This window comes from Salmo salar, chromosome 06 (genome assembly GCF_965601325.2).
Source record: "Salmo salar chromosome 06, fSalSal1, whole genome shotgun sequence".
Lineage (NCBI taxonomy): Eukaryota > Metazoa > Chordata > Actinopteri > Salmoniformes > Salmonidae > Salmo > Salmo salar.
In genome coordinates, this window is record NC_138296.1 from 51,479,363 (window position 1) to 51,492,486 (window position 13,124).

The following is a 13,124-nucleotide window of genomic DNA, read 5'->3' on the forward strand; positions in this document are numbered from 1 at the left end:
AAATCTATAATTCTTTAAATGACAATATAATATTTTACCAATGTTTTCTAATTTTAATTATTTAATTTGTGACGCTGACTTGACTGCCGGTTATTGGAGGGAAACGATTTCCTCAACATCAATGCCATAGTAAAACGCTGTTTTTGTATATAAATATGAACTTGATAGAACTAAAAATGCATGCATTGTCTAACATAATGTCCTAGGAGTGTCATCTGATGGAGATTGTAAAAGGTTAGTGTATCATTTTAGCTGGTTTTATGGTTTTGGTGACCCTGTCTTTGACTTGACAAAACATTACACACAACTCTTGTAAATGTACTGTCCTAACATACTCTAAATTTATGCTTTCGCCGTAAAACCTTTTTGAAATCGTAAAACGTGGTTAGATTAAGGAGATGTTTATCTTTCAAATGGTGTAACATAGTTGTATTTTTGAAAAATTTGAATTTTGACATTTATTTGGATTCAAATTTGCCGCTCTTGAAATGCACCTGCTGTTGATGGAGTGCACCACGGGTGGCACGCTAGCGTCCCACCTAGCCCCAAGAGGTTAATCCAGATGATAGGAACACTGTTGACACTTTTCAGCAAGTTGCAATCATGAAATACAGAAATAAACAGTTTTTCATAAACAAGGTCTAAATCATGTTTGAGTCACTCTGTAAGTACCATTTTGCTGTACTGTTTAAACTCGATGATAGGAACACTGTTGACACTTTTCAACAAGTTGCAATCATGAAATACAGAAATAAACAGTTTTTCATAAACAAGGTCTAAATCATGTTTGAGTCACTCTGTAAGTACCATTGTTGCTGTACAGCTTAATCCAGATGATAGGAACACTGTTGACACTTTTCAGCAAGTTGCAATCATGAAATACAGAAATAAACAGTTTTTCATAAATAAGGTCTAAATCATGTTTGAGTCACTCTGTAAGTACAATTTTGCTGTACTGTTTAAACTCAATGATACGAACAGTGTTGACACTTTTCAGCAAGTTGCAATCATGAAATACAGAAATAAACAGTTTTTCATAAACAAGGTCTAAATCATGTTTGAGTCACTCTGTAAGTACCATTGTTGCCGTACAGCTTAATCCAGATGATAGGAACACTGTTGACACTTTTCAGCAAGTTGCAATCATGAAATACAGAAATAAACAGTTTTTCATAAACAAGGTCTAAATCATGTTTGAGTCACTCTGTAAGTACCATTGTTGCCGTACAGCTTAATCCAGATGATAGGAACACTGTTGACACTTTTCAGCAAGTTGCAATCATGAAATACAGAAATAAACAGTTTTTCATAAACAAGGTCTAAATCATGTTTGAGTCACTCTGTAAGTACCATTGTTGCTGTACAGCTTAATCCAGATGATAGGAACACTGTTGACACTTTTCAGCAAGTTGCAATCATGAAATACAGAAATAAACAGTTTTTCATAAATAAGGTCTAAATCATGTTTGAGTCACTCTGTAAGTACAATTTTGCTGTACTGTTTAAACTCAATGATACGAACAGTGTTGACACTTTTCAGCAAGTTGCAATCATGAAATACAGAAATAAACAGTTTTTCATAAACAAGGTCTAAATCATGTTTGAGTCACTCTGTAAGTACCATTGTTGCCGTACAGCTTAATCCAGATGATAGGAACACTGTTGACACTTTTCAGCAAGTTGCAATCATGAAATACAGAAATAAACAGTTTTTCATAAACAAGGTCTAAATTATGTTTGAGTCACTCTGTAAGTACCATTGTTGCCGTACAGCTTAATCCAGATGATAGGAACACTGTTGACACTTTTCAGCAAGTTGCAATCATGAAATACAGAAATAAACAGTTTTTCATAAACAAGGTCTAAATCATGTTTGAGTCACTCTGTAAGTACCATTGTTGCTGTACAGCTTAATCCAGATGATAGGAACACTGTTGACACTTTTCAGCAAGTTGCAATCATGAAATACAGAAATAAACAGTTTTTCATAAATAAGGTCTAAATCATGTTTGAGTCACTCTGTAAGTACAATTTTGCTGTACTGTTTAAACTCAATGATACGAACAGTGTTGACACTTTTCAGCAAGTTGCAATCATGAAATACAGAAATAAACAGTTTTTCATAAACAAGGTCTAAATCATGTTTGAGTCACTCTGTAAGTACCATTGTTGCCGTACAGCTTAATCCAGAGGATAGGAACACTGTTGACACTTTTCAGCAAGTTGCAATCATGAAATACAGAAATAAACAGTTTTTCATAAACAAGGTCTAAATCATGTTTGAGTCACTCTGTAAGTACCATTGTTGCCGTACAGCTTAATCCAGATGATAGGAACACTGTTGACACTGTTCAGCAAGTTGCAATCATGAAATACAGAAATAAACAGTTTTTCATAAACAAGGTCTAAATCATGTTTGAGTCACTCTGTAAGTACCATTGTTGCCGTACAGCTTAATCCAGATGATAGGAACACTGTTGACACTTTTCAGCAAGTTGCAATCATGAAATACAGAAATAAACAGTTTTTCATAAACAAGCTCTAAATCATGTTTGAGTCACTCTGTAAGTACCATTTTAGTGTACAGTTTAAACTCGATGATAGGAACACTGTTGACACTTTTCAACAAGTTGCAATCATGAAATACAGAAATAAACAGTTTTTCATAAACAAGGTCTAAATCATGTTTGAGTCACTCTGTAAGTACCATTGTTGCTGTACAGCTTAATCCAGATGATAGGAACACTGTTGACACTTTTCAGCAAGTTGCAATCATGAAATACAGAAATAAACAGTTTTTCATAAATAAGGTCTAAATCATGTTTGAGTCACTCTGTAAGTACAATTTTGCTGTACTGTTTAAACTCAATGATACGAACAGTGTTGACACTTTTCAGCAAGTTGCAATCATGAAATACAGAAATAAACAGTTTTTCATAAACAAGGTCTAAATCATGTTTGAGTCACTCTGTAAGTACCATTGTTGCCGTACAGCTTAATCCAGATGATAGGAACACTGTTGACACTTTTCAGCAAGTTGCAATCATGAAATACAGAAATAAACAGTTTTTCATAAACAAGGTCTAAATTATGTTTGAGTCACTCTGTAAGTACCATTGTTGCTGTACAGCTTAATCCAGATGATAGGAACACTGTTGACACTTTTCAGCAAGTTGCAATCATGAAATACAGAAATAAACAGTTTTTCATAAATAAGGTCTAAATCATGTTTGAGTCACTCTGTAAGTACAATTTTGCTGTACTGTTTAAACTCAATGATACGAACAGTGTTGACACTTTTCAGCAAGTTGCAATCATGAAATACAGAAATAAACAGTTTTTCATAAACAAGGTCTAAATCATGTTTGAGTCACTCTGTAAGTACCATTGTTGCCGTACAGCTTAATCCAGATGATAGGAACACTGTTGACACTTTTCAGCAAGTTGCAATCATGAAATACAGAAATAAACAGTTTTTCATAAACAAGGTCTAAATTATGTTTGAGTCACTCTGTAAGTACCATTGTTGCCGTACAGCTTAATCCAGATGATAGGAACACTGTTGACACTTTTCAGCAAGTTGCAATCATGAAATACAGAAATAAACAGTTTTTCATAAACAAGGTCTAAATCATGTTTGAGTCACTCTGTAAGTACCATTGTTGCTGTACAGCTTAATCCAGATGATAGGAACACTGTTGACACTTTTCAGCAAGTTGCAATCATGAAATACAGAAATAAACAGTTTTTCATAAATAAGGTCTAAATCATGTTTGAGTCACTCTGTAAGTACAATTTTGCTGTACTGTTTAAACTCAATGATACGAACAGTGTTGACACTTTTCAGCAAGTTGCAATCATGAAATACAGAAATAAACAGTTTTTCATAAACAAGGTCTAAATCATGTTTGAGTCACTCTGTAAGTACCATTGTTGCCGTACAGCTTAATCCAGAGGATAGGAACACTGTTGACACTTTTCAGCAAGTTGCAATCATGAAATACAGAAATAAACAGTTTTTCATAAACAAGGTCTAAATCATGTTTGAGTCACTCTGTAAGTACCATTGTTGCCGTACAGCTTAATCCAGATGATAGGAACACTGTTGACACTGTTCAGCAAGTTGCAATCATGAAATACAGAAATGAACAGTTTTTCATAAACAAGGTCTAAATCATGTTTGAGTCACTCTGTAAGTACCATTGTTGCCGTACAGCTTAATCCAGATGATAGGAACACTGTTGACACTTTTCAGCAAGTTGCAATCATGAAATACAGAAATAAACAGTTTTTCATAAACAAGCTCTAAATCATGTTTGAGTCACTCTGTAAGTACAATTTTGCTGTACTGTTTAAACTCAATGATACGAACAGTGTTGACACTTTTCAGCAAGTTGCAATCATGAAATACAGAAATAAACAGTTTTTCATAAACAAGGTCTAAATCATGTTTGAGTCACTCTGTAAGTACCATTGTTGCCGTACAGCTTAATCCAGATGATAGGAACACTGTTGACACTTTTCAGCAAGTTGCAATCATGAAATACAGAAATAAACAGTTTTTCATAAACAAGGTCTAAATCATGTTTGAGTCACTCTGTAACTACCATTGTTGCCGTACAGCTTAATCCAGATGATAGGAACACTGTTGACACTTTTCAGCAAGTTGCAATCATGAAATACAGAAATAAACAGTTTTTCATAAACAAGCTCTAAATCATGTTTGAGTCACTCTGTAACTACCATTTTAGTGTACAGTTTAAACTCGATGATAGGAACACTGTTGACACTTTTCAACAAGTTGCAATCATGAAATACAGAAATAAACAGTTTTTCATAAACAAGGTCTAAATCATGTTTGAGTCACTCTGTAAGTACCATTGTTGCTGTACAGCTTAATCCAGATGATAGGAACACTGTTGACACTTTTCAGCAAGTTGCAATCATGAAATACAGAAATAAACAGTTTTTCATAAATAAGGTCTAAATCATGTTTGAGTCACTCTGTAAGTACAATTTTGCTGTACTGTTTAAACTCAATGATACGAACAGTGTTGACACTTTTCAGCAAGTTGCAATCATGAAATACAGAAATAAACAGTTTTTCATAAACAAGGTCTAAATCATGTTTGAGTCACTCTGTAAGTACCATTGTTGCCGTACAGCTTAATCCAGATGATAGGAACACTGTTGACACTTTTCAGCAAGTTGCAATCATGAAATACAGAAATAAACAGTTTTTCATAAACAAGGTCTAAATTATGTTTGAGTCACTCTGTAAGTACCATTGTTGCCGTACAGCTTAATCCAGATGATAGGAACACTGTTGACACTTTTCAGCAAGTTGCAATCATGAAATACAGAAATAAACAGTTTTTCATAAACAAGGTCTAAATCATGTTTGAGTCACTCTGTAAGTACCATTTTTGCTGTACTGCTTAATCCAGATGATAGGAAAACTGTTGACACTTTTCAGCAAGTTGTAATCATGAAATACAGAAATAAACAGTTTTTCATAAACAAGGTCTAAATCATGTTTGAGTCACTCTGTAAGTACCATTTTTGCTGTACTGCTTAATCCAGATGATAGGAACACTGTTGACACTTTTCAGCAAGTTGCAATCATGAAATACAGAAATAAACAGTTTTTCATAAATAAGGTCTAAATCATGTTTGAGTCACTGTAAGTACAATTTTGCTGTACTGTTTAAACTCAATGATACGAACAGTGTTGACACTTTTCAGCAAGTTGCAATCATGAAATACAGAAATAAACAGTTTTTCATAAACAAGGTCTAAATCATGTTTGAGTCACTCTGTAAGTACCATTGTTGCCGTACAGCTTAATCCAGATGATAGGAACACTGTTGACACTTTTCAGCAAGTTGCAATCATGAAATACAGAAATAAACAGTTTTTCATAAACAAGGTCTAAATCATGTTTGAGTCACTCTGTAAGTACCATTGTTGCCTTACAGCTTAATCCAGATGATAGGAACACTGTTGACACTTTTCAGCAAGTTGCAATCATGAAATACAGAAATAAACAGTTTTTCATAAACAAGGTCTAAATCATGTTTGAGTCACTCTGTAAGTACCATTTTTGCTGTACTGCTTAATCCAGATGATAGGAAAACTGTTGACACTTTTCAGCAAGTTGTAATCATGAAATACAGAAATAAACAGTTTTTCATAAACAAGGTCTAAATCATGTTTGAGTCACTCTGTAAGTACCATTTTTGCTGTACTGCTTAATCCAGATGATAGGAACACTGTTGACACTTTTCAGCAAGTTGCAATCATGAAATACAGAAATAAACAGTTTTTCATAAACAAGGTCTAAATCATGTTTGAGTCACTCTGTAAGTACCATTGTTGCCGTACAGCTTAATCCAGATGATAGGAACACTGTTGACACTTTTCAGCAAGTTGCAATCATGGAATACAGAAATAAACAGTTTTTCATAAACAAGGTCTAAATCATGTTTGAGTCACTCTGTAAGTACCATTTTGCTGTACAGTTTAAACTCGATGATAGGAACACTGTTGACACTTTTCAACAAGTTGCAATCATGAAATACAGAAATAAACAGTTTTTCATAAACAAGGTCTAAATCATGTTTGAGTCACTCTGTAAGTACCATTGTTACTGTACAGCTTAATCCAGATGATAGGAACACTGTTGACACTTTTCAGCAAGTTGCAATCATGAAATACAGAAATAAACAGTTTTTCATAAATAAGGTCTGAATCATGTTTGAGTCACTCTGTAAGTACAATTTTGCTGTACTGTTTAAACTCAATGATACGAACAGTGTTGACACTTTTCAGCAAGTTGCAATCATGAAATACAGAAATAAACAGTTTTTCATAAACAAGGTCTAAATCATGTTTGAGTCACTCTGTAAGTACCATTGTTGCCGTACAGCTTAATCCAGATGATAGGAACACTGTTGACACTTTTCAGCAAGTTGCAATCATGAAATACAGAAATAAACAGTTTTTCATAAACAAGGTCTAAATCATGTTTGAGTCACTCTGTAAGTACCATTTTGCTGTACAGTTTAAACTCGATGATAGGAACACTGTTGACACTTTTCAACAAGTTGCAATCATGAAATACAGAAATAAACAGTTTTTCATAAACAAGGTCTAAATCATGTTTGAGTCACTCTGTAAGTACCATTGTTGCCGTACAGCTTAATCCAGATGATAGGAACACTGTTGACACTTTTCAGCAAGTTGCAATCATGAAATACAGAAATAAACAGTTTTTCATAAACAAGGTCTAAATCATGTTTGAGTCACTCTGTAAGTACCATTTTGCTGTACAGTTTAAACTCGATGATAGGAACACTGTTGACACTTTTCAACAAGTTGCAATCATGAAATACAGAAATAAACAGTTTTTCATAAACAAGGTCTAAATCATGTTTGAGTCACTCTGTAAGTACCATTGTTGCTGTACAGCTTAATCCAGATGATAGGAACACTGTTGACACTTTTCAGCAAGTTGCAATCATGAAATACAGAAATAAACAGTTTTTCATAAACAAGGTCTAAATCATGTTTGAGTCACTCTGTAAGTACCATTGTTGCCGTACAGCTTAATCCAGATGATAGGAACACTGTTGACACTTTTCAGCAAGTTGCAATCATGAAATACAGAAATAAACAGTTTTTCATAAACAAGGTCTAAATCATGTTTGAGTCACTCTGTAAGTACCATTTTTGCTGTACTGCTTAATCCAGATGATAGGAAAACTGTTGACACTTTTCAGCAAGTTGTAATCATGAAATACAGAAATAAACAGTTTTTCATAAACAAGGTCTAAATCATGTTTGAGTCACTCTGTAAGTACCATTTTTGCTGTACTGCTTAATCCAGATGATAGGAACACTGTTGACACTTTTCAGCAAGTTGCAATCATGAAATACAGAAATAAACAGTTTTTCATAAACAAGGTCTAAATCATGTTTGAGTCACTCTGTAAGTACCATTGTTGCCGTACAGCTTAATCCAGATGATAGGAACACTGTTGACACTTTTCAGCAAGTTGCAATCATGGAATACAGAAATAAACAGTTTTTCATAAACAAGGTCTAAATCATGTTTGAGTCACTCTGTAAGTACCATTTTGCTGTACAGTTTAAACTCGATGATAGGAACACTGTTGACACTTTTCAACAAGTTGCAATCATGAAATACAGAAATAAACAGTTTTTCATAAACAAGGTCTAAATCATGTTTGAGTCACTCTGTAAGTACCATTGTTACTGTACAGCTTAATCCAGATGATAGGAACACTGTTGACACTTTTCAGCAAGTTGCAATCATGAAATACAGAAATAAACAGTTTTTCATAAATAAGGTCTAAATCATGTTTGAGTCACTCTGTAAGTACAATTTTGCTGTACTGTTTAAACTCAATGATACGAACAGTGTTGACACTTTTCAGCAAGTTGCAATCATGAAATACAGAAATAAACAGTTTTTCATAAACAAGGTCTAAATCATGTTTGAGTCACTCTGTAAGTACCATTGTTGCCGTACAGCTTAATCCAGATGATAGGAACACTGTTGACACTTTTCAGCAAGTTGCAATCATGAAATACAGAAATAAACAGTTTTTCATAAACAAGGTCTAAATCATGTTTGAGTCACTCTGTAAGTACCATTTTGCTGTACAGTTTAAACTCGATGATAGGAACACTGTTGACACTTTTCAACAAGTTGCAATCATGAAATACAGAAATAAACAGTTTTTCATAAACAAGGTCTAAATCATGTTTGAGTCACTCTGTAAGTACCATTGTTGCCGTACAGCTTAATCCAGATGATAGGAACACTGTTGACACTTTTCAGCAAGTTGCAATCATGAAATACAGAAATAAACAGTTTTTCATAAACAAGGTCTAAATCATGTTTGAGTCACTCTGTAAGTACCATTTTGCTGTACAGTTTAAACTCGATGATAGGAACACTGTTGACACTTTTCAACAAGTTGCAATCATGAAATACAGAAATAAACAGTTTTTCATAAACAAGGTCTAAATCATGTTTGAGTCACTCTGTAAGTACCATTGTTGCTGTACAGCTTAATCCAGATGATAGGAACACTGTTGACACTTTTCAGCAAGTTGCAATCATGAAATACAGAAATAAACAGTTTTTCATAAACAAGGTCTAAATCATGTTTGAGTCACTCTGTAAGTACCATTGTTGCCGTACAGCTTAATCCAGATGATAGGAACACTGTTGACACTTTTCAGCAAGTTGCAATCATGAAATACAGAAATAAACAGTTTTTCATAAACAAGGTCTAAATCATGTTTGAGTCACTCTGTAAGTACCATTGTTGCCGTACAGCTTAATCCAGATGATAGGAACACTGTTGACACTTTTCAGCAAGTTGCAATCATGAAATACAGAAATAAACAGTTTTTCATAAACAAGGTCTAAATCATGTTTGAGTCACTCTGTAAGTACCATTTTAGTGTACAGTTTAAACTCGATGATAGGAACACTGTTGACACTTTTCAACAAGTTGCAATCATGAAATACATAAATAAACAGTTTTTCATAAACAAGGTCTAAATCATGTTTGAGTCACTCTGTAAGTACCATTGTTGCTGTACAGCTTAATCCAGATGATAGGAACACTGTTGACACTTTTCAGCAAGTTGCAATCATGAAATACAGAAATAAACAGTTTTTCATAAATAAGGTCTAAATCATGTTTGAGTCACTCTGTAAGTACCATTGTTGCTGTACTGCTTAATCCAAATGATAGGAAAACTGTTGACACTTTTCAGCAAGTTGTAATCATGAAATACAGAAATAAACAGTTTTTCATAAACAAGGTCTAAATCATGTTTGAGTCACTCTGTACGTACCATTTTTGCTGTACTGCTTAATCCAGATGATAGGAACACTGTTGACACTTTTCAGCAAGTTGCAATCATGAAATACAGAAATAAACAGTTTTTCATAAACAAGGTCTAAATCATGTTTGAGTCACTCTGTAAGTACAATTTTGCTGTACTGTTTAAACTCAATGATACGAACAGTGTTGACACTTTTCAGCAAGTTGCAATCATGAAATACAGAAATAAACAGTTTTTCATAAACAAGGTCTAAATCATGTTTGAGTCACTCTGTAAGTACCATTGTTGCCGTACAGCTTAATCCAGATGATAGGAACACTGTTGACACTTTTCAGCAAGTTGCAATCATGAAATACAGAAATAAACAGTTTTTCATAAACAAGGTCTAAATCATGTTTGAGTCACTCTGTAAGTACCATTGTTGCCATACAGCTTAATCCAGATGATAGGAACACTGTTGACACTTTTCAGCAAGTTGCAATCATGAAATACAGAAATAAACAGTTTTTCATAAACAAGGTCTAAATCATGTTTGAGTCACTCTGTAAGTACCATTTTTGCTGTACTGCTTAATCCAGATGATAGGAACACTGTTGACACTTTTCAGCAAGTTGCAATCATGAAATACAGAAATAAACAGTTTTTCATAAACAAGGTCTAAATCATGTTTGAGTCACTCTGTAAGTACCATTGTTGCCGTACAGCTTAATCCAGATGATAGGAACACTGTTGACACTTTTCAGCAAGTTGCAATCATGAAATACAGAAATAAACAGTTTTTCATAAACAAGGTCTAAATCATGTTTGAGTCACTCTGTAAGTACCATTTTGCTGTACAGTTTAAACTCGATGATAGGAACACTGTTGACACTTTTCAACAAGTTGCAATCATGAAATACAGAAATAAACAGTTTTTCATAAACAAGGTCTAAATCATGTTTGAGTCACTCTGTAAGTACCATTGTTGCTGTACAGCTTAATCCAGATGATAGGAACACTGTTGACACTTTTCAGCAAGTTGCAATCATGAAATACAGAAATAAACAGTTTTTCATAAACAAGGTCTAAATCATGTTTGAGTCACTCTGTAAGTACCATTGTTGCCGTACAGCTTAATCCAGATGATAGGAACACTGTTGACACTTTTCAGCAAGTTGCAATCATGAAATACAGAAATAAACAGTTTTTCATAAACAAGGTCTAAATCATGTTTGAGTCACTCTGTAAGTACCATTGTTGCCGTACAGCTTAATCCAGATGATAGGAACACTGTTGACACTTTTCAGCAAGTTGCAATCATGAAATACAGAAATAAACAGTTTTTCATAAACAAGGTCTAAATCATGTTTGAGTCACTCTGTAAGTACCATTTTAGTGTACAGTTTAAACTCGATGATAGGAACACTGTTGACACTTTTCAACAAGTTGCAATCATGAAATACATAAATAAACAGTTTTTCATAAACAAGGTCTAAATCATGTTTGAGTCACTCTGTAAGTACCATTGTTGCTGTACAGCTTAATCCAGATGATAGGAACACTGTTGACACTTTTCAGCAAGTTGCAATCATGAAATACAGAAATAAACAGTTTTTCATAAATAAGGTCTAAATCATGTTTGAGTCACTCTGTAAGTACCATTTTTGCTGTACTGCTTAATCCAGATGATAGGAACACTGTTGACACTTTTCAGCAAGTTGCAATCATGAAATACAGAAATAAACAGTTTTTCATAAACAAGGTCTAAATCATGTTTGAGTCACTCTGTAAGTACAATTTTGCTGTACTGTTTAAACTCAATGATACGAACAGTGTTGACACTTTTCAGCAAGTTGCAATCATGAAATACAGAAATAAACAGTTTTTCATAAACAAGGTCTAAATCATGTTTGAGTCACTCTGTAAGTACCATTGTTGCCGTACAGCTTAATCCAGATGATAGGAACACTGTTGACACTTTTCAGCAAGTTGCAATCATGAAATACAGAAATAAACAGTTTTTCATAAACAAGGTCTAAATCATGTTTGAGTCACTCTGTAAGTACCATTGTTACCATACAGCTTAATCCAGATGATAGGAACACTGTTGACACTTTTCAGCAAGTTGCAATCATGAAATACAGAAATAAACAGTTTTTCATAAACAAGGTCTAAATCATGTTTGAGTCACTCTGTAAGTACCATTTTTGCTGTACTGCTTAATCCAGATGATAGGAACACTGTTGACACTTTTCAGCAAGTTGCAATCATGAAATACAGAAATAAACAGTTTTTCATAAACAAGGTCTAAATCATGTTTGAGTCACTCTGTAAGTACCATTTTGCTGTACAGTTTAAACTCGATGATAGGAACACTGTTGACACTTTTCAACAAGTTGCAATCATGAAATACAGAAATAAACAGTTTTTCATAAACAAGGTCTAAATCATGTTTGAGTCACTCTGTAAGTACCATTGTTGCTGTACAGCTTAATCCAGATGATAGGAACACTGTTGACACTTTTCAGCAAGTTGCAATCATGAAATACAGAAATAAACAGTTTTTCATAAACAAGGTCTAAATCATGTTTGAGTCACTCTGTAAGTACCATTGTTGCCGTACAGCTTAATCCAGATGATAGGAACACTGTTGACACTTTTCAGCAAGTTGCAATCATGAAATACAGAAATAAACAGTTTTTCATAAACAAGGTCTAAATCATGTTTGAGTCACTCTGTAAGTACCATTGTTGCCGTACAGCTTAATCCAGATGATAGGAACACTGTTGACACTTTTCAGCAAGTTGCAATCATGAAATACAGAAATAAACAGTTTTTCATAAACAAGGTCTAAATCATGTTTGAGTCACTCTGTAAGTACCATTTTAGTGTACAGTTTAAACTCGATGATAGGAACACTGTTGACACTTTTCAACAAGTTGCAATCATGAAATACAGAAATAAACAGTTTTTCATAAACAAGGTCTAAATCATGTTTGAGTCACTCTGTAAGTACCATTGTTGCCGTACAGCTTAATCCAGATGATAGGAACAGTGTTGACACTTTTCAGCAAGTTGCAATCATGAAATACAGAAATAAACAGTTTTTCATAAACAAGGTCTAAATCATGTTTGAGTCACTCTGTAAGTACCATTGTTGCCGTACAGCTTAATCCAGATGATAGGAACACTGTTGACACTTTTCAGCAAGTTGCAATCATGAAATACAGAAATAAACAGTTTTTCATAAACAAGGT